The sequence below is a fragment of the Protopterus annectens genome, chromosome 9.part0, assembly GCF_019279795.1.
Source record: "Protopterus annectens isolate FY-2018-M chromosome 9.part0, PAN1.0, whole genome shotgun sequence".
Classification (NCBI taxonomy): Eukaryota; Metazoa; Chordata; order Ceratodontiformes; family Protopteridae; genus Protopterus; species Protopterus annectens.
This window is the reverse complement of record NC_056743.1, coordinates 612,950,011-612,977,510: the sequence shown is the minus strand read 5'-3', so window position 1 is coordinate 612,977,510 and position 27,500 is coordinate 612,950,011.

Sequence of the window (27,500 nt, the reverse complement as noted above, 5' to 3'; positions counted from 1 at the left end):
TGGCAGACAGTTAGGTAGCTGTGAAACCAGTCAGTAGCTGATTGTGAAAAGGATAGGTTAGTGAGAACAGAGATGAGTAGCTTGTGTGAGACCATATCAAAAGCCTTTGATAGATCCAGGAATATAGCAGAGGAGAATAGGCCATTATTTATATGGTGAAGGATAGTGTTAATTAAAGAGAGCAAGGCGGTAGTAGTACTATGGTATGGCTTGAAGCCATGTTGGGTGCTGGAAAGGAGGTTTTTAGCTAAGAGGTAGTCCAAGACTTGAGAATAGATGCATTTCTCAAGTATCTTGGAAAGTGGAGAGAGGATGCCAATGGCGCAGTAACTGGAGAGTTCAGTGGAGTAGCATCCTTTATGGAGGGGAATGATGTGGGGTATTTTCCACAGTACAGGGACATAGCATTCTGATAAGGACTGGTTAATTAAGAAAGAGACTGGATAAGCTAGGGCATTGGCTGCTTTTTTTAGGTATTGACATGAACATTGTCAGCAGTAAGTTTTGTAGGCTTAAGTTTCAGTAGAAGTTTTTTTTATGTGGTAGGTAGGTACTGGTGCAAATGAAAAGACCGTGGGCAGAGTATTTGGTTTTGGTGTGGAGAGGATAGGTAGGGGGCTATGTTGTTTAGCCAAAGACAGAATAGCTTCAGTAAAGTGTTTATTGAATGATTCAGCAAAACTGCTGGGGGGGGGGGTTGGTAGGTGGGGGGGTGTCAACTTTACCTGGGTGGAGAATGGAGTTTATGGTGGACCAGAACTGCTTAGGGTTGTGAATGGAGGAGTTTAAGCTAGACTGATAATATTGGGTTTTGTCTTTCTTTATTTGTTTTTTGATCCTAGTATGCAATTCTAGAAATGACTGTCTAGAGGTGGGGGGGTTTGTTAAACACCTGTGCTCCCAGCCTCAGTTTCTGACTTTCATTAGTGTCCTGTTCCCTTGTTGTAGCCAAGGGGAGTACTGTGTTTTGACTCTGGCATTTCCTGTGAGGTATGTGAGTTTAGGATGTTTAGAAAAGTACTACTTAAGAACTGAACAGCTTCATCCAGATTCAGGTACTTTAGTGGTGACCAATTACAGTTTTGTAGGGATGAGACAAAGGTTAGAGGGTTAAAGTTTAACTTGTTTTGGATTTGTTGATAGATGATGGGTTTAGCACTATTTAAGTGGTGTTTCAGAAGAAATGTTGGAGTGTGGTCACTGAGGCTGTCAGGTAGAGTGCCAGCAAAGTATGAATGAGGGGCTTTATTGACTAATATCCAGTCAAGCATAGAATGTTAGTTTTTGTTTATCTGGGTAGGTGGCTGAATTAGTTGGGAGAAACCATGTAGGTTTAACTGGTGGGCTGGATGATTGTTACTGCAAGATTGCCAGTCAATATTAAAATCACCTAGAATTATGGTTTCAAGGGAATGGCTTGCCCAGCTCAGGAGGTTTTCCAGAGGTGGAATGTTATGGCCAGGTGGGAAGTAGCATCCAATGATGTTAATTGTTTTTTTTTTGGAGGGGAGGTTAGTTTGAGGCTGGCATATAGGATTTCTTTATTTCCAGTTTGGGGGGCTGATGTGTTTAAGAACTGGATATTGAGGTGGTGTTTAAACATTAGAGCAACACCACCTCCTTTCTTAGGTAGTCTTTCCACACAAATTATGTTATAACCTGTTGGGAGTATTTCCTCATTTTTAATGTGAGGTTTGAGCCAAGTTTTAGTCAGGATGATTATATCAGGAGAGTATATAACTATGTTGGTGTGGAGGTCATGGGTTTTGTTGCTTATACTTCTGATATTTAAACTTAGGAGGAGGAGGTCAGATAGTTTTCTGTTGGATGCTAATTGTGAGATGGAGCAGCTATTAGGCAGGTTATTAGGTGCGGAATTGGTGATGACTGGACCAGGGTTAGGGTGGATGTCACCACTGAGGGCTAATTTGGATAGAGCAGTATACATATGTTTTATAAATCTGATAATTAGTCTGTCATATTTTAGTGATATATTTTGTTTGTATGTAACAGGTGACTGAAAGTGTGTAGGGTGCATTGGGATGGAGATTATGCTGTTATGACAAGTGTAACAAGTGGGAGGGTGATGGATAGTAGTGAGCGTAAGGGTGGAGTGAAAGTGGTTGGGTGTGTCTGTTATGGTGTTCTCGTAGGATGTAAGGTGTGCAAGGAGAGTGCAAGTAAGGAGTGTTAGCAAGTTAGGTAATAACATGTTTGTGTAAGTTGAACAGTTAGATAGAAAATGGGTGGGGTGATGTGGACAGTAGAAGATATAAGTTCCCACTAGTGTTCTGATTGGTTTGTTTGATTATTATTATTATTATTATTATTATTAATTATATTATAAAACATTATTATTGTTTGATTATTTTTTTATTTGCTTGTAGGTGTTTCTGCTTCTGCACAGTAATGTTTTAACCTTTTTATACAGACAACCTTAAGGTCACGCATTACTTAGTTTTGAAAGTGTGTCTTTCAAAGTAGTGTACCAGTTAATACTTTTTTTTTTCTTTCACTTTACTTTATAAATAATTGTTCCAGTATTTTCACTTTGCTGTAATAGAAACTGGGTGTTTTGAGGTGATAAAGTTTGTCACTATATGCAAAATGGGCATGAATTAGGATTCATGTAACCTAAGTGTTGACTCCATTTTTCTTTTTATGCATATGGAAATTTGAGCTATATTAGGCTTGTTTGCATATTCCCAAGGTCAGTTTGCCTCAGTAGAGGTCATCCACAGCTACCCGATGTCTAGTTATGTGGATCTGTTAACATACACACTTGCATATTAATGTGATTCATAAAGATAAGCAGAACTCAACTTAGTTTGCCTACAAAACACATAAGGAAGTCTGAGTTTATGTGAATAATTTTAATACCACCATATTTACTTGTGATCAGTTGAGTTAGATGGCAAATGCTCTTGGAAAGCATGAAGTTTATCAAGTAAGATAAAAATAGCATACAGTTAGAAATTATTGGGGAGCAGTACATATTTAATTTATACATGATTATTACAAAGAATTGTATTTTTCATTAATGCACTTGCTTCATGTTAATGCATTAGACAAGAGTGTCATTTATAAATAGGAATTCATGACAGTTGTTCTGGAAAAGCATGAGGAAGGACCCCTGATGGCAACGTGAAAGATACATGTTTGTAATACTTTCTTTACAGCTGTATAATATGTTCTGCAGGATCATTTCAAGTGTGTGAACTCTAATGTACTGCACTTCAATGTATTGCATTGTCAGCATACATGCTGCTGTTGTACTCTGCTACAGGATTCAGCACTCATGAATGAGAAATCATAGCAGAATCAATACAGAGAATTGGCAGGGGCAGCAGGGATCCAGAAAGAGAAAATATAATTTTAGCCATGAAGGAAAACACGTTCTCATGACAGTCCTTAGGACATATAGCAAACACCTTTTAGGAAACGGGAGACCCAAAAAACAGAGAGGACAAAGGCCTGGAGCCAAGTTGTTATGGATATAAATGCTATTGGAGGAAGGAACAGCACCTTAATACAGTGTAAGAAAAGGGTCAATGGTATAGTAGTGTATGCGAGAAAAGGCAAGCAGAATACAATTGCCTATAGCAACAATAAAAACAAATGGGTCAATGGTATGGTAGGATATGCCAGGGCAAAGGCAAGCAAAATACAATTGCCCATAGCAACAATAAAAATAAATTTTAACACCCAAAAGTGGTTATAATAAATTAAAAAAAAAAAAAATAAAACAACACGGCAGCAGAAGGAAAAACAGGTCTAGCATATCAAAAAATTATTCTTCGCTTTTGTCTTAACACAAGCATACTTCTTTAGAACAATTGAAACAGTTAAAACCACACATATATAAAAACTAGTAACCAATCAAAACCCCAAAAATCAGTCACATGGTTATGTCCATTAACAGTCTTAAAATAAAGGTATATCCTTAAAAAACATTATATAATGCCTAAAAATAATGTCCCTTCACCAGCTACAATAATAAACTTATAAACTGAGAATTTTCTGCTCTTATTTCTGAGAAAACATTTAATGTTTATTAAATCATTTAATCCAGGAGTCTTGTCAGCCCTCAACTTTAATAGCCACTAGATTTATCTTTGTTTAATTTAATTCTTATAATTACCACAACACAAATACTTAAAAACAGGTTCCAAAACTGAAAAAAAAAATCTTGAAAACCTGACACTCAGAAGTGTGTTTATAGAGAGAATTTCTACTATATTTTTCCTAATGGCATGAATGTGCTCTCTTATCCTTTCTTTTAAACTTCTGCTAGTCATCCCTACATAAAAAACACTACATCCAGAACAAATACAAATATAAACTAGGCCATTTGAATTGCAATTAAAAATACCGAGCACTGGCATGGTGTAATTATTGTGGTCTAAATTAATAAATGACAATTCTAAAAAGTATCTGCACATGCTACAGTTTTAGCGCTTGTACATCCTTTTGGCCACGCCTGAAAAAGGTATGATAGGGGTAACTGCTGTAGTTTCTTTTTGTAATAAAATTTTAATGTTACAACTATATTTGTACACAAATCTAGGGTCATTTCCTACAACATTAAACATATCTGAATTACCCTCTAATATACTCCAATTTTCTCTAATAACATTCTTAATGTCAGAACTATCTGCTGCAATGTCCCAATTATAAACTAAAATATTTATATTACTATTTATTGGTGAAGTAGGAATGGTACTTTTAAATGAAGTGAAAAGAACTTTTAGAATGGGGGAACCTACTAGTTCTTTTAGTAAGAATTTACCTGCCATTGTTCTTCAGCATGTCTCTACTATAGTCCCTTTCCATAAATAATGACATTATAAACTTTATTTCAGCCTCAAAAGCCATGCCACAGGTGGTCATCCTAGAGGCCCATATAAATTGTCCTCTAGGAATATTGTTTTCATAAATCTGAGATGGCAGCTTGAAAAATGTAAATAATTGTTAGAAAAATACTCTTCCTATATTTTTTTCTTTCAAAATCTTTGGTAATCTTATTCCAAAGCAAGGTAATGTCTAGAAAATTAATTTCAGTCCCCATTCCACCAATAACAAGCTTCAGAAAAGTGGAGTCAATATTCATTTGTTCAACCAGGTTTCTGAGTGTCTTCTGTAGTTCCACCAATAACCAAAAAATGATTGCCCACAAATCTGTCATGGTAAACAATTTCATATTTTTCTCTAATGGGCCTAAATATTACATGTTCCTACCACACAAGTACGATATTAGCAAAAGCAGGGACAGCAAAAGTACCCATCACTACCCCTTTTATCTGTTTATACACTTGATTGTTGAATATAAAATAATTATCTAAAAGCAATTCTGTTAAAGTACAATAAAATTAATATCTTGATTGCTAAACCTAGGAAAAGTATTCAAATAAGACCTCATATATTCTATACCCTCTTCATAGGAAATAGAAGTAAATAGCGAACTTATATCAATGGTTATTAACATATTTTTCTCAGGTAAAAAATTATAAGTCTCTTTAAAAACTCTAAACTTATCCAAGAAATGCCAGGAATCCTGTATAAAATAACTTAATTGCTGTATAATGAGGTTAAAAATTGCATGTAAATAAAGAGAAATCCCTTTGGTGGCATAGTTATGGACTGACACAATAGGTCTAAAAGGTGAGTTCCTTGGGTTTTTATGGATCTTGGGTATTCCTAACAAAGTACCTAAAAGAGGATCTTCAACTAAGTTGTACTGATCTAAATCTAACATCCCTTCCATTAAACTATCATAAAGAAAACTTTCTATCTTCTTAAAGCATCTAATTGCTTCAACTTTGTTTACTAAAAGGTATTCTTTCTCATCTTCCAACATTTTTTCCATTTCAAGAATATAGGCACTTTGATCCATAACCACGAGCCCCCCATCTTTTTCAGCTTTCATAAACCTTTAAGTCTTATTACCAATCATTTATTTTAAAGCATTTTTTTTCTCTTTATTGATCATATTATAAAAAACTACGTCCCTTCTCTGCTTTAACAACCCCCTAATTTTACTCTCACAAGTCTTCTCAAAAACTTTTAAAGTATTATTTCAATGTAGGATTAAAAGAAGAAGGTTTCATGAATCTACAGCTATTAAATTTAATATCCTTTAAAATGAAAATTAAGTTCATTTTTCTAGTGCAATATTTTAGGTTTAACAAAGTTCTCACTCTGCGAGAAGGAACAAAGTTCAGTCCTAGTTTTAACACTGCTAGGTATTCTTCTTTTAATTCAAAATGAGATAAATTAAGCATCCTAGTTAAAGCACTCAGTGAGTTTCCAGAGAAGACTCAGATTTCAGACTCTCTTGGTTTCTGGTGTTCTGGTGTGTTTGTGTTCTCTTGATATGAACCTGAAAAGAAGTTTTAGGTTTGGCATTTCTTGGATAAGTTTAGAGTCCTTAAAGAGACTTATTATTTTTTTACCTGAGAAAATTTTGTTAATGACCATTGATATAAATTTGCTATTTACTTTTATTCCCAATGAGGAGGTTATATAATATAAAAGGTCCTATTTGAACACTTTTCCCAAGTTTAGCAATCAGGATATAGGTTCATAGGTTCATAGGTTCATACTAGGCTATCTGCCCAAGGGCATTTATAAGCCTAGCCCATAGTTATGTGGCTTTCGCCACCCCTTTAGTTTGAATAAAAACTATGCCTATCATTTTTCTGTGCCTCTGTCAAGCAGTGACACTGAAGTAATCCCTGGGGTATATCTGCGATCTCCCATCCATTGGTCAAGATTCCTCTTGAACAAGGCCAGCGAGGTGCTCTGCCTCACATGTACCGGGATTTTGTTCCACAGCATATTAATTTTTGTTGCACTCTAACAGAATTGCTTTTAGATAACAATTATTTTATATTCAACAATCAAGTGTACAAACAGATATGAGGGGTAGCGATGTGTTCTTTCGCTGCCCCTGCTTTTGCTAATATCATACTTGGGTGGTGGGAACATGTAATATTTAGGCCCATTAGAGAAAAATATGAAATTGTTTACTATAACAAATTTCTGGACAATTTTTTTTGGTTATTGACGGAATTATAGAAGACTTTTAGAAACTGGTTGAGCAAATGAATATGAAGTCCTTTATTGGCGAAGTGGGGATTGAAGTGGATTTTTTTCTGACATTACCTTGCTTTGGAATAAGGTAATCAAAATTTTGAAACAAAAATTTATAGGAGGAGTATTTTTCTAACAATTATTTACATTTTTCAAGCTGCCATCCCAGATTTATGAAATACATTATTTCCAGAGGACAATTTATACGTGTGTCCAGGATGACCACCTGCGATACAGTTTTGGAGAATGAAATAAAGTTTATAACATCATTATGTATGGAAAGGGGCTACAGTACAGACATGTTGGAGAACATTGGCATGGAAATTTCTACTAAGAGAAGTAATAGGTTCCCCCTCTTCTAAAAGTTCCTTTCATTTCATTTAAAACTGCCGTTTACACTTCTACAATAAATAGTAATATAAATAATTTAGTTTCTAATTTGGACATTACAGTAGTTAATTCAGATATTAAGAATGTTATTAGAGAAAACTGGAGTATATTAGAGGGTAATTCAGAGATGTTTAATGCTGTAGAAGATTACCTTAGATTTGTATACAAAAATAGTTGTAACATTAAACTTTTATTACAAAAAGGCACTACAACAGTTAACCCTGTTATACCTTCTTGAGGTTTGGCTAAAGGGATGTACAAGTGCCAAAATTGTAGCATGTGAAGATACTTTTTAGAAGGGCCATTTCTTAATTTAGACCACATTAGTTACACAATACCAGTACCTGGTATTTTTAATTGCAATTCAAATGGCTTAGTTTATATTTGCATTTGTTCTGGATGAAGTATTTTTTATGTAGGGATGACTAGCAGAAGTTTAAAAGAAAGGATAAGAGAGAGCACGTTTATGCCATTAGGGAAATAGTATAAATTCCCTCTATAAGTACACTTCTGAGTGTAAGATTTTCAAGAAATTTCTTTTTTCAGTTTTGGAACCAGTTTTTAAGAACTTACATGGTGGTAATTATAAGAAGAAAACTGAACAAAAAGAAACCTTGCGGCAATTAAAATTGGGAGCTGACAAGACTCCTGGATTAAATGATTTAATAAACATTAAATGTTTTCTCAGAAACAAGAGGAGAAAAATTCTCAGTTTATAAGTTTATTGCTGCAGATGGTGAAAGGGCATTATTTTAGGCATTATATAACATTTGTATACATTATATATATATTTTTTAAGTGTATGCCTTTATTCTAAGACTGTTAATGGATATAACCATGTAACTGATTTTTGGGGTTTGATTAGTTACTAGTTTTTATATGTGTGTGGTTTTAACTGTTTTAGTTGTTCAGAAGAAGTCTGTTTGTGTTATGTCGAAAGCAAAGAGTAAATTTGTAATATGCTAGACCTGGTTTCCCTTCTGTTGCCGTGTTAAATGGTTTTAGTTTATTTTATTATTTATTTATTTTGTTATTTATTTATTTATTTATTTATTTTTGCAATTGCCCATAGCACTACAGGGAACCTCAAACACTTATTCCTTTAATATCTGATGAGGAATGCCTCTTCTCCATTTGGAAAGGCTGACTATGAAACAGATGATGATGGCACAGGCATAATCAGAGGTGGTGTCGATACTGCCTATTACCCTCATTTGCAGCATCAACAGACATCTGCTCAGAAAGGTTAGGTTCATCTCCATAACATATTTGCATACAGAAATGACAGATTAGGTAAAATGATTTCATGTAACACATAACATTTATAATTAGCAGATGAAACCTCTTCTTTTGCACATAATGATACTGAACAGTGCTTGTTTGGTAAGTGTCCTCCACACCTCACTATGCAGCATACAATCAGAAAGATTGGTTCACCTCCATAATATATTTACATTCAGAAATTACATGTCAGGTAAAATGATTATATGTAACACATAGCATTTATAATTAACAGGTGAAACCCCTTCTTCTGTAAATAATGATATTAAACAGTGCTTGCTTGGTAAGTGTCCTCCTCAACTCATTCCAGAGCATACAGTAGTGTACTGTAGTACCTGAATAGAATTATAATGAATTAATTCTTTACAGATTCAGCATGAGAAAAAAGCAGATCCATTGTACCAGTAAATTTAGAAGATATCGCTGATTATGATAACATAGTTACAGTATATTTATGAGAAAGCCTGATGAAAGTGGATCATAAACACTCAACATGTAAATAACTCTGTAGAAAGTGACACTGGATTACAAAGTCACCATGTACTGGGAGAAAACCCATGCACATCAGCACCAATGGCTCCAGACCCAGAGGAATGTCTTCTAGATGATGGTAAAAATATAGAAGTAACACTGTCCACTGCAACACCTTTATAAGAAGGTACAACGTGTCACAGTTACCTCAGGAAAGACAGAAAGCATTGGCTGTACTGCAGGAAATGTGCTGTGGCATTGTTAAATCTCAGTGCACTGTCACAGCCTGTCAGCTGGAAATGGTCTGAGTACTGCAGGGTGTATTTGTGGATTTCCAACACTAAAATGAAATGGCACAGAGTAGGGTTAATGCCATGACCACAATGGCTCATAGTATGATGGTACACAGAGCCTCCATGCCCACATCCATTCATATTCTAGGGAGGACTTAGCAGGTTCAAATAAGGGTCACTGTTGGAAGTTGAAGCAGACAGTGTACTGTCTGGACACTTGGGGTGTATCATTTCACAGAACAAATACTTCTCAAGAAGGTAGTAAAAATAGCAGAGGGAAACAACCACAACAGAATTCATGTAGGCCATGTCAGCATTCATCAACATGGAGAAAAACCTCTCATGTCGGGACTTGGCCCACCGCACTGTGAGTACAGTGCCTGTAGGATCACCTGCACCCAGCAATGTCACATCATCACAGCAAGTCTACATCCATCTCTCACAACAGCCCTGCTCCCCTTAACATCACATGCACCCTTACTTACCCTATCTTTAACAGAAATTGTGTATGATGCACTTGACTTTGACCTACTGCGACACAGGCTAGATATGCCAGATAATTAAAATATGAAAGGTAGAATTTTACTACCATGCCTATTATTACACTGATGTCAAAGTTTAACTTCAAAGACAATTTGTAAAAAATAAATATATACATTAGTAAAAAAAAATATGACTGTAGAATGCATGTGTGTATAATGTAACCCAGTATAAACATGCCTTACAAGTGCATGCATTTCATTTCAATAATGGTAATGCTTACAATAAAAGAAAATAATCTGGAAATAAAAGTGGAGGGGATAACATGCAAATTGCTATGTTTATCACCATACCTCTCAACTGTCCAGATTATGCAGAATGATCAGATCTTTGCCTCATATTTGCAGTCTGTTCTTCATAAAATTTGTTAGTTTTCTAGCAAATCACTGAAAATTGAAGTCACTAAATAATGACATACATTTGAGTTTCAGACTTCATAATCTTCACAAAAATGCATGATAACACAAATCCTGTTATTTTAGCAACTTTATACATTTATAAGAGCAATATTTAAAGTTTGCCCCTATTTTTGCCCCCCTCCCCCATTATTTTATGCTTTGTCCAGATTTCTTGCTCTAAGAGGTTGAGAGGTATGTTTATCTCCATTAAGAACACATCTATTACCAAGGGATCCATTTTAGCAATGATAAAGCTGACAATTACATAGAGTATAAAACAATGATACACACTGCTAAGAGGATAACACACACCTAAAAAAGATTACATGACTATCCTGCCATCAACTAACAATGTTGCCGATTCACCCTCAGCAGTGCACAAATAATGATGCTATTTCTGAGGACACAACTTGTTGTGAATGGCAAAATGAATTAATTTGATGTGCAGTACCTTAATAGAGAAGACAAAATCAGTTCTAATATGTAATAGGCAAAAATGGAGAAACATTGTATATTAAAAAGGCATGTGATACATGTTCCATTCCAGTGCAAGTTATGAACTCGTGTTAAATGCAAGTTTACAGATTATACTACATACAATTTTGCCAAATCATTCAGTCAACAATTGATGCAACACTTTAAAATAGACTACCAGTTCAGCAGATTCAGGAAATTCATATTTAATTACAGTCATTGGCAAAATTTCTTCTACATATGTTCATTGGTAACTACTATGCTAATGACCTCCAGGGCGATTATAAGCCTAGCCATGCAATCTAACCCAGTTGTGTCTCTGTGTATCATGGGCATTTATTAGGAGGGGCTATGTTAGTCAGTACATTTCTAGAATTTACGTGTGTGAGGTGTATGTTAATTTGCGCATTACTGTCTGCTTCTCTCTATCAGAGACATGGGGGCCAAACCAGAGACGAATTTCCTTTTTCCCATCCATTGGTCAAGGTTATACTTAAATAGGGTTAGGAATGGACTCTATTTCACATGGATGGGGAGCCTGTTCCAGAGCACAGAGATCCTCTTAGACACATAACTGTCTCAGCAACATGTCTTATTTATGTCACAAGCAGCATTTAAATTATTGGATCTAGTGGTTCTGGTGCTGTCCATTTTGTGGATGTGTAAAAGGTCCATCAGAGCTGGATCCGAGGAAGCCTTGTATGCCAAGTATAGATCGCCTATTAGTAATGTGTAGGAGATTGAATACCGAGATAGGACCTTACGGCAAATCATATAGGACAATGTGATTATGCCGTGGATTCTCCTGGTAAGCAGCCTTTGTGGGCATTCCAGGTGTTGCATATGTCTGGTCTGGTACATGCCAAAGGGGGCATTATACTCAATGATGGGTATGATAAGGTCCAAATGAAGTGGCACTAATACTTCCATGGACCTGGATGCTATGCCCTTACTTATAAGTTGGGTGACATAGAATGACTGTCTCTGTCCAAAGGTCAGATTATTGTCCACAGAAGTTCCCAGATCCATGACTACCAGATCAGCTATTAGGGGGTATCTTATCAATAGTGCAATTACCTGGGTTGCAGTTTTCTCAAAGGGCACTATAATGCATTTTTTTGGCATTGAGTTTTAATACATGACTTTGGTATCAGTTATTTGTCTGTGTTAGACTCTCTTGTAAGCTGTTTGTGTCATTGGGAAATCTATGATAGTGTCCAATTTGTAGTCATCTGTGAACTTGGTCAGTAAAAGGCTCTTGACCTTTACTTCTGAGAATTAGATTCCAAATAAGAGTGGCCCCAGTATTTAACCCTGAGGTACCTTATTGGTGACTGGTCTCTTAGTGGAGGTGGTCTCACCAGTCCTGACTTCCTGGATTCTGTCTCTGAGCTAGCAGGCAGTCCACTGAATTATTTAGGGATTTATGCCCAGTTTGGTGAGTCTGGAAACTATATATGTGGGAGTATTGTATCAAAGGCCTTAGTCAAGTCCAGGTAGGCAAAATGTACTATTTTCCCCTCATCCATTGCCTTACTGACTTTCTCAAAGAAGTCCTCCAGATTAATTAGGTGTGACCATCTCTTGACAAAGCCAAACTGGGTTGGGTCAAGTGTTTGAAGATTGCCTATGTCTTTGTTGAGCATTTAAATGACAATTCTTTCTTTGGCTTTGCATATTAGATCAGTTAATACATCTGTAGTTTCTGGGGTCAGTATATGGTCTACCCTTGCAAAGTGGGATAACCGTTGCAGTCCTCCATTCTCATGGTACAAAGCCTGTTTTGAGGCTATAGTTGAAATGCAACTTAATTGGTCCTGATAGCTTTTGTTTTAAGCTATTTAGGTGGCATCTGAGGAATTTGTCAGGACCCACTGATGCTGTGTTTTTGGCCTTAGCAGGTATTGCCCAGGTCTTGCTCCCTGTTAATAGTTGGGGAGTTATGCTAGTAGATATTTCATGGGTCAAAGAGGTGGCTTGGGGGGTGAAATATGAGTTAAATTTGTCAGCTATCAAATTCACCATGTGTTCCCACTGAAGATGGCACAGTTGACCACCAGTTGGGCACACTGATATGTGCTGCCTTTGAGGTTTTGGACATAGCTGTAGAAGGTCTTGTGTTTGTCTTCAGCCTGTGAGTTTATCTTGACCTCATAATTGGCCTTATTGGACTTAATTAGTCATCTTAGTTTCCTGTTTAATTTAATTTTGAGAGCTCCCATCCTTATGGGAGCTGATCATCTTGATTTTAGCCATAACTTTTTTCTTTTATTATATACACTTTTAAAGTTAGGATCCCACCAGTGTGGTTTATTTTTAGAGATTTGTTTTTTTTTTTTTGCTGTTATATCTAGTAGGTACAGCAGCCTATATGCAGCCAGTTACATGTCTGTACAGGGCTTTTGTGACCAATTCCACATAGGCTGCTGAGAACATGGGGTTGGGAGGGGCATTGACATTTTGCAAACTATTGCTTTATAGGATGTAGATTGTTTGGAATACTTCCTAACTGTTAAAGGTTTTACTGGGGTTACTGATTTGATTTTTATTTCAAAGGAGACAGCTTTGTTGTCCAACCTCACCAGTGAAGATGTGACACTGGCAGGGTGAGACTGTGCAGTGCTCTCCCATATTGAAGATTACTAGGTTTGGTATGTTTGAACCACTGGTTGGTGTTTGTCTGATCAAGGGTATTTGTCTTAATAAAATCCAGGCATTATTGTGCCTGAGAGTATGAGGCAGTGTGTGTTTCCCAGTCTATAGTGGGATAGTTAAAGTCTCCCATGAATAGGGTATGTGATTTAATGGTGAGTGTCTCCAGTAGGCTTACACATGAGCAACAAGGTCTAGGGACATAGAGGGTGACCTATAGCTTGCTAGGAGAAAGTATGGGACTTTGTCTACAGTGATTTACACACACATATATTCCAGGGTATTGTCCTGTTTAATCAACAGATTTATGCTTGTTGCTAATTTTGAGACTCCTCCACCTTTTGTCCCTGTCTTTGCAACTGGTGGTCTGAATGAAGCCTTGCACTGCCAGAGTACTTTCTGCATATTTAAATCTGTCAGTAACAGCATACATGTATATATTCTCCAGAGTGATGAGCATTTGTAGGGTGATGAGTTTCTTGTTTAGGCTCCTAATATTTAGCAGTAACATCATTAGATGTATTTGCGTTTTATTTGCTATGTCAGTAGATTAATCAATTTGGCATTACCTAAAAAAGGCTTTAAGATGGTGGGTAATGTTTTAGCCAATATTTGGAGCCTAGGGAGATGGGTGCAGACCATCCTTTGCAAAACAATGTGGTATGTTAACCATATCCTCCAATACTAACAAATATTGAACCCCCCCCCCCCGACAGACACCAGAAACTAAACCAATTATTGGTCAGTCATCTTTTGTTCATACACTGGCATCTTCATAGGTTCATAGGTTGGTACTAGGCTATCGGCCCTAGGGCCTATGCAAGCCTAGCCATAACAATTCCCTGGATATTTCTTCCCACAGTATTTACTTCTCTGGACCCCTGTCTAGCAGGGCGACTGACATGATCCCCGGGGTGAATTTCCTATCTCCCATCCAATCATCAAGGTTCCTTTTGAAGAGGGCCAATGATGCACTCTGCTTGACATGTATGGGCAGTCTATTCCAGAGTATGAGGAGTCTCTGTGTCAGGAGCCTATCCCTCCAGCATGTTTTGTTCATTGTGATGACAAGGATTAGATCCCTGGAGCGTGTGGCTCTGCGGGATTGGGATTTCTTTAAGTGGAGCATGTCCAACAGCTCAGGGTTTGACATGGCCTTGTATGTTAAGCAGAGATTGCCTCTGAGTAGATGATATGCCACAGAGTATAGCTGGAGTTTTTTCAGACGGTCAGCATATGGCATCTGCTTTAGGCCTGTGATTCTTTTAGTGAGGTATTTCTGTGGCCTTTCCAGCTGTTGCAGATGTCTTGTGAGGTACATACCAAACGGGGCATTATACTCTATAATGGGTCTAATGAGGGATGAGTACAGTGGGACAATGACCTCCTTTTTTCTGGATGAAAAGCCCTAAGTGATGAGGTGTGCCACATTTATTTTTATTTATTTATTTTATTTGCAGTTGGTTAACCAGGATAGTCCATTGGGCCAATAAGAACCCATTTTCAATGGAGTCCTGGGGAGAAAAGCTCCAAAACAAAGGTTACAAAAATTATTACAGCAGCTTACAATTTCAAATTATTAGTAGGTTAAACTCAAAGCTTTAAAGCAGTGGTAACAAAAGATTGCAGCAGTTTACAATGTCAGTCATTTGTGGGTTGCAAACTAAATAAAGATTAAGCTGTTACAAAGTAATTTTTAGGTTTTATTTTGTAGAACAACCCAGATTTAAGTAGGAGCAAAGAAAGAGTTTAGTTAAAATTTTTTTAGAAAAATAAAGCATTGTGGTAGTATATATATATATAGTTTCTTCAGAGGAATAGTAGGGTTAGAGAACTACAGTTGACTTAATTATTTGGTGTCTGGTAATATATGAATAAGTTGAAGGTAGTAAGTGGAGAATAGGCTATGAGGGGTGGGAGCAGGAGCATTCCCAAGAGGATGTTAGATGTGAGTGCAGTGATTTTTTAAAAGCAGGGAGGTAGGTGGTGATACGGACGGAGGGAGGAAGGGAGTTCCATAGTCGTGCCAGGTCAAAGGACAGGAGGTTTTTTCCTGGAGAGTGAAGGAGTTTATACAGCTCAATTAGATTTTGGTTATTAGATCTTAGAATTCTTTGTGGCAGGTGCATTTTCAAGGTAGAGCTGAGACAGGGACAGAGAGATGGATGAAAAATGAGTTTGTGAGCAAAAGTGAGCTGAATATAGGAGAGATAGTTGGGAAGCTCTAGCCAGTTGAGTTTGTGAAAAGATGTACAGTGATGGGTAGATGATTTGTTACTAGTGGCAAATTTGGCAATTTTATTATAACAGGAGGACAGTTTAGTTTTGAGAGATGATTGGAGGTTTGTTAGGAGAGGGGCACCATAAAGAAGGGAAGGGATGAGAAATGTAGTAGCAAGAGTGAGTTTTGTAGATGTAGTGAGGAATCGATTGTGTCGGTAGAGCATGCCAAGTTTTTGGTGTTTTTTTTTTATGTTTAGTTGTAGGTGGCTATTGAATTTAAGCTGATTATCTATTTGGACTCCTAGTAGTTTCATTTCAGATACTAGTTCAAGAAGTGTGTTATTCTGGTTAGTGATGGAGAATAGTTTTCTATCAATGGTGTTAGTTATTGAGGGGGTAAATACCATAAGTTTGGTTTTTGATGCATTTAGTGCTAGATGATTGTCCTTCATCCACTGTTCTGTAGTAGAGAAGGCGTCTTGAGTCAGTTTTAGGAGAGCAGGGATGGATGTGGCTGCACAAATAATTGTAGAGTCATCTGCATATTGAATAAGTTTAGCATGAGGAATTGAGTGGAAGAAATCATTAATGAATATATTGAAGAGGAGAGGACCCAAAATGGATCCTTGGGGGACACCAGTGGGTGTGTTAAGGAAAGAGGAGGTGGCAATTTTCCACTTGACAGCTTGTTGCCTGTTAGAGAGATAGCTGGTGAACCATTTGAGAGAGGAAGGGGATAGGTTTAGTTTAGATAGTTTAGTTAGGAGAAGGTTGTGAGAGATAGTGTCAAAGGCCTTAGAGAGGTCAAGAAAGAGAGTAGATACAGTAGAACCAGAATCTCTGGCTTTATTAACGGTTTCCAGGAAGGATAGGAGGGCAGTCATGGTGCTGTGACTGGGTCTGAATCCATGTTGTGTGGAAGTTAGCAAGTTATTATCTAAGAGATAGGGAAGAAGTTGAAGATGGATACATTTCTCTAGGAGTTTTGATATGGGAGAGAGGATGGCGATAGGACGAAAGTTAGTAATATTGTAATTATTGCCTCCTTTGTGTAGGGGAATGATGAAAGCCTTTTTCCAGAGTGTCGGTACAAGACCTTCCTGGATAGAGCGATTGATAAGGATGCTGATGGGGAAGGCAATGGCTTCAGCTGCTATGGTGGGGAAGGATGAGGGAATGTCATCGGGGGCATTGGTGCATGGGTTAAGCCTTTGCAGGAGTTTTCTTATGGTAGAAGTAGGAATGGGTTTTAGGGAGAATGGTGGGAGTTGAGAGACTGGGGATGAAGGGGGTGATAAGTGGGGGGATGTAGAAGTAGGAGGTGAGGGATGATTGGAGAAGGATGAGGTTAGTTTGGTGATAGAGTCTGTGAAGAAAGTATTGAATTGGGTAGCCAGATCTATATCTAGTGCATTAGGGTCTGGGCTAGGGTTATCAGTGGAGCCAGGTTTTAGGAGGGTAGTGATGCCTTTCCAAAATTTTTGAGGGTTGGTTTTGTGATTGTTTTGGAGTAGTGAGAAGTAATTCTGTCTATCTACTGTGATAAGCTTTTTAACGGTATTGCAAAGTATTTTGAATTCATTTAGGGTGGTGGAAGTTTTGTTTCTTTGGTAACGTGTCCAGGTTTTGTTTCTGAGTCGCATTGCAGTCAGACCTCCCAACCGTTCCGAATTACTCGGTTTTTACCGAGTTTTGGGGTCCAAATGAAGGGGTGCCACGATTCCCGAGTGGCACCCCTTCATTCGATTTTCTTTGCTTTTTTAAAATTTTCGCGCTGTCGGAGCTGACGTCATCACGTGCGCGATGACGTCAGTGCCGTCAGGCTACCAGCCAGTCGGAATTGAGCTCAAGGAGCTCACATCATCATTTCCGGCTGGCTGAATTAAGCTGCTAAATGGCGAATGGAAGGAAGCTGATACAGCAGTTCGCTGAGCTGGAAGGATTAATGGCAGCAAGTTAACAGTTTGCCGAGCCGGAGTCGACAGGATTAATGACAGCAACAACATGGGGAACAGAAGAGAAGAGTTTGTGCAGGAAGCTGAAACGAAGAGCACAGAGGGAATGAAAGCTGATAGTGATACAATACAGCAGTTCGCCGAGCCAGGATTAATGGCAGCAACATGGGGAACAGAAGAGCTTGTGCAGGAAGCTGAAACAGCAGTTCGCAGGGATTAATGGCAGCAACAACAGAACTACTCAGGTAAGGAACCAGAGTGTGTGTGCGCGTGTGTGGAAACAGATCTGTCCTATTATTCATCATTACTTCAGATCCGGGATTTGGGAGAAATATTAGCCAGAAAAGTCATTAAATGATTCTGTAAATATCTGAGTCACAAAGGTAAGAGTAAACTGAGCAGGGCACTTTAGAGAGCCTTTAAAACAGCTTCCGTACACTAGATTTTGTATATTTCTAGTGTTTTCTTCCCTGTACCTTACCAGGTTAAATTACATGGAAACACTGATCTGTTTGCTTAAGTCTGAAACCTTGTCCTACTGCCATGTTTGTTTAAATTAAAATGCTTGATTTCTGATAATGTAGTTTGCTTCTGTGAAATACTGTTGGTTTCATACAGTGAATGTTGAAACTATCAACGGACATTCAAGCATGACTGAAAAAGGCTTGTACTACAGAATGCACGAAGAAATCTGCAAAACACGTATTCACTGATGCCGCTGCTGATTCAAGACTGTGAACAGATTTGGACTGATGTTGGCTGGGAAAAGGAATAGGCCGAAATGTACGATGGCAAGCTCTCCTATCTCAGGGAGAGAAAAGTATTGCACATGTTGCTTTTGGGATTGCCCACTTGAGAGCCATGAAGACACCCAGCAATGAGATTACAGGGTGTCCAGGAATGTAGCCTGGTGCTTAGGGAAATCAGCAACAAAACACACACAAACATTCATCAAAGTCTGAAGAAAGAGATTGCTGTCCATCTGCAACATATTAAACAGGACTGAAAAGGAGTATTTGGTCCCTTACCTGGATGATACAAGAGGAGATTGAAGGAACTTTTCTGCCAAATCAGCAGTGCTGTTGCTATCTCAATGGCACAGAAAGGTGGAACCTAGTGATGGCTCTCTGACTATAGCAACAGTGACCAGGGTCTGATTAGCACTTCCATGAACCAGAACAGTCAGGTGTTGCAGGTGGTTGGGGTTGAAGGGTTCATCCATCAGCAAAAAATGAGACCAGGTGATAGCCAGATAAACACCCCCATAGCACTGATCCTTGGGTGTATAAGCCCTAGGTGAAGAGTATAGTCCTACAGTTAGGGTGATAGAGTGCAGAAGAATACTTATCTGAACCTCTGACACAGCAGGCCTTGAACTGTGACTGCTGACCAGTAATAAGACCATGGAGGAGGCCATTAATCAAAAACCCGAGTCACCCATGGATGATGACCAAGACAGCCCCTTCTTATCCAAAAATTTAGTTCACTAAAACTGCCATTTTGTTGAAAGAGAAAAAAAGCCCTTCTCCACAATCAAGTAAAAATATGCTGAAGACCTGAAGTTCTGCTGGGAAAGCTTACGTTTATCAACCTATTTTAAAAAGATAAATCCACGCACATCAAATAGATGAAAATCTCACATAACATCTCACTTTGTATATCTGATAAAAGACATTTAAAAAATATGTCTGTGATAATAGGCGGATTTTTTTATAAGTGGGATAATAATTTGTTAAGCATATTTCACATTTATTTACTGGATTCACTATTACTTCCATGTACTGTTGGTAATGTTTCTAGTTTTGAGCGTTTGAACAATCAAATGTTACAAAAAAAGGATTCTCTTCTAATTTAACTGATATAGGGAGGATGTCTGTTGTCTTACCAGGCCCTTCCTTTACAGAGACTGCTACCATAATCCCTAGAACATTCTGCAGTTTGCTTTTGTTATTGACAAGTTCCTATTCTATATTTAAAATGTAAATGCTACCTTTTAGATGGATCCCTGTGCAAGCCATTTTGCACCCATACTTTTAGAATCCTAAATCAAATGATCTGCAATCTTCAGTTCTGTCTGACAGCAGACAGAATAACACCTGTAACCACAACTAATGTTGTGAACAAGCATATTAAATGACCGGTAGTCCTATAACTATCCCTAGCCACCACCATTTCTGAATGAGTTGAGAGCTATGATGAAAAGTGAGAACATTTTTTTCTTTAACAGTTGAAAGTTATCTTCTGAGCTTTGTCCAGATTTTTTTTTTGTTGTACTAAGAGTTGAGAGCTATGATGAGAAGTAAGAACATTTTTTTTGTGCTAATAGTTTAGAGCTATGATAAGTGAGCACACAATTTGTATTCCCCTATTATTGTTTTTGTGCTAACAGTTCGGAGATATGGTGAGTGAGAAGTGAGAACTGAATTTGTATTCCCCATTATTGGCTTTGTTGTTTGCCCATGTTTTTTGTGTTGAGGTCAAGAGCTATGTTGAGAAGTGAGAAATGAATTCACTAAATGATGGCTATTAAGTTTCAGTCTTCCTATTTTTCAGGCAGCTGCTGATTTGGGATAGTGGTATGTTGTTCTGAATGTAGTGCACAGAGTTCTGGGTTCAAAACCTGCCAGTGAAATGCATGATGGTCGCACAACATTTTATTCTATCAACTTTACAAAATTATACAAGCAATGTTTAAAATGTGAGCCTGGTTTTTGACATTTTGTCCCCCCCCAAAAAAATGAAATTGAAAAATAAGTGTGAGATGCTGTGCAAGATGCCTATGGCTTACACTACTGTCATTCTATTTATAGTGTGGGTGTGGAAGCAGACTTTTATGATGGAAAAGTTCTGAGTTGGGCAGTTTTGTCATCATTGGTTCATGTGTTTTGTTTCATTGCATACAGTACAGATTACTGGCAAAATGTTCAAACAATAAATTTAAAATGCGCTCTAACATGATTGTTGTATTATACAAGGAATACAATTTAATAAAGTCAGGAAGGTGTATAAAGAAAAGGTGTTTCTTGTTTTGTGTGCAAGGGGCCAATGATTTGAAAACAGCCCAAAGGTAATCTTTATCCACCACTGGCCAGATGCATTTTCTTTGGATGTGGTGTGGGTTTCAATGCTGTTTCAATGAATGTGAGTTTCAAGGGCAAAGTTTAATGTCAAGCCTATTTTCATTGTGAGACAGTATTGCTTTGTTTACCAGATGATGTTTTATAGTGTTTCTGCATTGTTGTGCTGTAAAATGTAAAAAAAAATTCAAATCATTGTAGAAGTAAAGCAGTATGCATACATTAGTGTTTATGGTAAATGGGACAAAATAGCCAGGTAACAGGACACTGGAATGGCTGCAGGGGGACTCTGCCATGTTTTGGTTGTCTGTTCTTCAATTTTGGTTTGAAAGTTGGTATCCCACAATTCCATTGGAGTGGGTGGGGTTACATAATTATGTATGCAAATTAGATGTTAATCAGCGTACAGATTTGTACCTATTTTTCATGGGCCTTGTCCAGATTTTTGATGTTTCCAGGTTGAGAGGTATGATTGCAGTGAGCGTATTTCTTGTTAGCCAGGGAGTGGTATTGTTTCTTATTCTTTTGGTTTTTATGGGGGCAAAACTATCTAGCACGTTTAGGAAGATTGTATTGAAGTGTACAACTGCATTATCTAGGGGTAGAGTCTTTAGCGAGTTCCAATTAATTGATTTTAGGGTTTCTGAGAAGGATATTGGGTTGAATTTTGCTAGGTAGCGAGTGGTGATGTACTTATGAGTTACTTGTAATGGAGATGGAAGGCATCTGGTAAAGATGGGGAGCTGGTCACTGAGGGAATCAGGAAGAGTTCCACTATCAGAGTAGTAGTGGGGGTGAGAGACTAAGATCCAGTCTAGGATACTGCCACTGGAGAAGTCTTTAGAGGGTCTGGTAGTGAGGTTGATGAGTTGAGAGTACTCGTATAGGTTGATGTTTAGGGGTGAGAAGGGGAGTGAATGGAAGACCAATTAATATTTGTGTCTCCCATGATAATGGTTTCATTGCTGATATTGGTTGACAGCCAGGATAGAATATCCTCAAGTACTGAGGTATTGTCTCCAGGGGGGATGTAAAGTGAGGCTATGCAGATGTGTTTGTGATTATTTAACTGAAATAGGGCTAGTACTAATTCTGCATTGGAGAAGTGAGGAATGGGTTTGTTATAGGGAGTAATGGATAGGGTGGATGAGTAGAGTATAGCTACCCCGCCACCCTTTTTGTGAGCCCTGTCTTTTCTTATGATAGAGTAGTTTGGTTTTTATGGGGGCAAAACTATCTAGCACGTTTAGGAAGATTGTATTGAAGTGTACAACTGCATTATCTAGGGGTAGAGTCTTTAGCGAGTTCCAATTAATTGATTTTAGGGTTTCTGAGAAGGATATTGGGTTGAATTTTGCTAGGTAGCGAGTGGTGATGTACTTATGAGTTACTTGTAATGGAGATGGAAGGCATCTGGTAAAGATGGGGAGGTGGTCACTGAGGGAATCAGGAAGAGTTCCACTATCAGAGTAGTAGTGGGGGTGAGAGACTAAGATCCAGTCTAGGATACTGCCACTGGAGAAGTCTTTAGAGGGTCTGGTAGTGAGGTTGATGAGTTGAGAGTACTTGTATAGGTTGATGTTTAGGGGGTGAGTAGGGGAGTGAATGGAAGACCAATTAATATTTGTGTCTCCCATGATAATGGTTTCATTGCTGATATTGGTTGACAGCCAGGATAGAATATCCTCAAGTACTGAGGTATTGTCTCCAGGGGGGATGTAAAGTGAGGCTATGCAGATGTGTTTGTGATTATTTAACTGAAATAGGGCTAGTACTAATTCTGCATTGGAGAATTGAGGAATGGGTTTGTTATAGGGAGTAATGGATAGGGTGGATGAGTAGAGTATAGCTACCCCACCACCCTTTTTGTGAGCCCTGTCTTTTCTTATGATAGAGTAGTTTGGTGGAACTATTTCAGCATCTTTTATATGAGGTTTTAACCAGGTTTCAGAAATAGCTAAGATGTCAGGTGTATTGTGGAGAAGCCAGGCATGGAGGTTGGGGATTTTGTTAGCTATACTTTGGGCATTTAGAGCAGCTAATAGGATGGATTTAGATGTAGAGGAAGTTGTGTTTGGGCCTGGGTTAGGGTGTATATCTCCAGATAGATGTATGGTTAAGTGTTGGATTATGCTAATGAGGTATTTAGATTGCCTTGTATGTGTGTTGTATTTTGTTAGGTTTGTGTGAATGTAGGAGGAAGGAGAGGGGCTGAAGAGTTTATAAGTAGAGCTTAGTTTATAGTGGAAAAATCGATGGATGTTAATGGGATACAGTGCAGGGGAGATTGAGACAAATGAGTGTAAGTGAGTTGAGGGGAGTGATCTGGTTGTGTATTGAAATGGTGTGTAATTTATGGAGTTGGGCTGGGTGAGGTAGTGGATGTATGTAAGGTTCAGAAGTAGTAGTAGTTGGATTGTGTATGATACAGGTTTTGTAAGCATGTTGAGGCTTTGATAAAGCAGTATTATGCTGTTAAATTTGAAGGGAGGTGTGAGGAGATGGATTATAGGGGGAGGGAGTAGGAAGAAGAATGTGATGAGGGGGAGGGGTGTAATTGGTAGGGAGGAAGTAAGAGTGGTTAGTAGAGTATAAGAGTAGATGCACTGGGAGTGGGTGAGATTTGGGGGTAGGGTAGGGGAGCGGAGTGAGAAGAAACAAGAGAAGGAAGATGCAGCCAGAAAAACAATCAGTGAAATGCAGAGTATGCAAGGTTAGTAAAGTTGTGAGTGGGTAAAGAGTTTAGTGAAAGTGGTGGGGGGTAATAGGGGGATAGGAGGGTACTAAAAACTAGAAGTAGCAAAGAGTGGACAATAATTGACAACCACTTCTAAGGCCTGGAGCTCTGAGGTGGTTGGGCTATGAATTCATAGGATAGGTTTGAGAAAGGTAGGACTAGGTAAATGTATCACCTATTGGGCAGAAACTAGGTGTATAGAAGGCTTTCCTGTTGTTGTGGCAATGTGGTTATCAAAACTGAGACCACTGTCCACCTGTGTCCCTAAGTCACTCATCACACTTTCAATGTTTAGTGTCCTGCCACCTATGTGGTAATTCATGGGTACATGTTTTTTTCCAAAGGGGATAACTATACATTTCTTGGCATCAATCTTGAGCCTATGGCTCTGGCACCAGGCATCTGTTTCTGTAAGACCCTTTTGTAGAATATCCACATAATTTGGGATTCAATAATGGCTCCCCGTTTGCAGTCATCTACGAACTTTGTTAGCCAGAGTCCCTTAGTGTTGGCCTGTACTTCAGAGAAGTAGATGCCAAACAAGAGTGGTCCCAGGACTGAACCCTGAGGTACTCCACTTGTCACTTGTCTGGAGCTGGATTTGGAGTCAGCTACTTTTACAGTCTGGGTTCTCTCAGTAAGCCAGTTGGCAGCCCATCGAGTGACTTAGGGATTTATGCCCAGCTTAGTAAGTTTATCTATGATTCCAGAGTGTGGGATGATGTAGAAAGCCTTGGCGAGGTCCAAATAGGCTGTGTGGACTACCTTACCCTCGTCCACAGCTCTGAAGACTGATTCAAAGAAGTCAATCAGATTCAGGAGACAAGATCGTCCCTTCACAAACCCAAACTGGGTGTGGTCCAGTGTTTGAAGGTTGCCAATGTCTTTGTTTATAAGTTCCATGATAATGCGTTCCATGCCCTTGCAGACCAGGCTTGTCAGACTGATGGGACAGTAGTTCCCAGGATCCAAGGTGGATCCTCCCTTGTGGAGTGGGATAACTGTAGCTGTGCGCCACTCAGTGGGCACGAAGCCTGAGGTGAGGCTATGATTAAACATGACACTTAGGTGAGATGCCAGTTCATTTTGTAGTTCATGTAGTACACAGCCTGGGATGTCATCTGGTCCCATGGATGCTGTATTCTTAGCTTTGGAGAGTGCAGTTTCTACCTGTGTGGCCATGATTACTGGAATTTGGCAATCTTTTGGTATTGAGATGGGCCCTTGAGGGGGTGAAGTTGGCACTAAATCGATCTGCCAGGATATTGGCAATATCCTTGGGATCAGTATATTTAATGCCAATCTGTTGTAGCTCAGAGCAGATCTGAGCATTGCCATTTAGATTCTTGACATAACTATAAAATGCCTTGTGGTTGTGTTTGGAATCTTTGGCAGTTTTATTTTCGTAACTAGCTTTTGAGGATTTTATGAGGGATCTCAGCTTTTTACTGAGGCTGGTGAGGGAGTTTTTTGCATCCTGGGATTTTCCTCTTTTCTGCAACAGTTTCTTCCTTCTGTTGTATAGTTTGTTTATAGCAGGGGACCACCAGATTGGCTTTCTTTTTTTGGAGAAGAGCATCTTGATTCTATTTGGGATGGCACGATTCATGCACGACTGGATGTGCTCGTACAGTGCCTTAGTGTAGGATTCTGCAGTTGAACTTTCAGATCCCGTCTGCATGGGTGTCATGAAGTTTGTCACTTCTGACTTCAGTAGCATGAAGTTGGCTTTGGAGAAGTCTTTTAAGGAGGTTTTCTTACTGGGGGGTGGGGGTGGGATGTGGATATCAACGGTGATTTGCTTATGGTCAGACCTGACCAATGAGGAGGTGACCACTGGTGTGGAGCATCTATCTCCCATGTTGGTAATGACCAGGTCTAAGATATTGGAGCCCCTGGTGGGACAATGGATTAGTTGATCCAGGGCATTGGAATTTATGAATTCCAAGAACCATTGGGGAAAAAGAGTTGGTACCCGAGTAGTTTTCCCAGTTAATGGCAGGGTAGTTGAAATCACCCAGTATTAGGGTGTTTGGTTGTATCTTAATATTTTCCAGTATGTTTAGAAAGGTGTAGTGAGAATCTTGGGGCATGGTGGGGGATCTGTAGCAAGCTACAATTTGGATTGCCGTCTTACCTAGTGTTAGTTGCACCTGGAGAATTTCAGATGCATTGTGTTGGGCAACTACCCTGGAGGTGTGAATATCCTTGGTGAATATGGACACTCCTCCACCTTTAGTGTTTCGGTCTTGGTTTTGTGGCTGAAAAGTGTGGTAAGAGTTGTAGCCTGGTATTGCAGTGGTGCTCTCTGGAGCCTTGAACCAGGTCTCAGTTACTGCACAGATATCGATGTTCTCCATTTTTAGGAGTGCCTCAAGAGAGTGCATTTTGAGGTTTAGACTTCTAGCATTGAGTAGCATTACCTTCAGATTTTGCATGCTTGTATCTGTTATGGTGGTGGTTTTATTCTTTGAACCTTGCCTAAAAAGGCACAATAGGAGTGACAAAAGCTTTAGCCAGTAACCTGAATCCCAGGGGTGACAGGTGCAGACCACCTCTGGAAAAGCATTGTGGTTTGTTGATCATGTCTTCCCAGGCAGACAAATACTGGTTCCCCTTTGAATGACACCAGAAGCTTAGCCAATTGTTGAAGTCAATCATTTTGTCCTTATACTGTGGTATCATTCTGGGTGAAGGCAGGATGCTACTCAGGGCTAGGGTCATACCTGCCTGGGCCACATGATCCAAGAGCTCTTCCATGTCTCTTTTCATGTAGTCCAGGGAGGTAAGTCTCAAGTCATTCACCCCAGCATGGACAATGATAGAGTTGTATTTGTACTTGTTTTGGAGTGACTTGAGTGCATGCGTTATGTGGCGGATCCTGGCACCCGACAGGCAGATGACTGTAATTTTCTCCTTGTTCAGCCTGGTGAGTGGGACATCAGTGTGCCTGACTATAGAGTCACCTATGACTAAAGTGTTGGGTGCATTGTCTTGACTTAGGGGCTGTTGTTGGGTGGCACACTGGTGTTGTGAGCTATGTGTCACTTTGGGTGTGACTGGTGTTTGTTTGCGTTTCAGCTTCCGAGGTCCTTGTTGCTTGGGCAGGTTAATGTTAAGGGCCTCCGCATATGTGGGTTTAGAGTTGCTATGTGTGGGTGTTGATGGTGTGGGTTTTGAAGGGCTATGAGTTGCTAGAGGTGTAGTGCAGGTATTACCCTTCTCCTCTTGGCTATCTAGCACAATCTTGGCCGGAGAGAGCTTTGCTTCCAGTTTGGCTATGTAAGTGCATCTCTAATCTTCCATGCGGAAGGCAAAATGCTGCTCGGTGCAAGGCACACACCTGCCTAAGACATATTCAAAGAGCTCAACAGTGTCTCTCTTTATATAGTCCAGGAAAATAATGGTGCCTTCTGACATCTCTAATCAGGTACTGGTGAGCAGTCAGGCATAACTTTTATAAACAGTAGTATAAATACCTGACTGAAAAAGAAATTATTAGAATATAAGATGGAATGCCTGACGAATAGGGAAAGTAGACTATGCATCACACAGCATAGCCCAAGTTGAATACTGCATGCATCAGTTATGCTCTATGTGTTCTTTGTAAGAAAGGAAACACTAACCTGAATATCATGGTGCATAGTTCTGGACTAGATACCATCTCTTTACCTGTGCAACAGTATGCCATACACAAGCCCTTACTAGTGTCAAAGGCTGGTCATCGTTAATCATAGTTGGACCTACACTTGGAACTGCAGTGACAGCAAGCATCACTTCACCACCAGACTGGCACAAGATCATGTTGTACAGAATATAACACTCAGTAAACATCCTGTATGTCATAGCTGGGTCATACTGAAGGGCACCTGCAGACTCATCCAGGCATATGAAATGGGCTTTTAACATGTCAAACA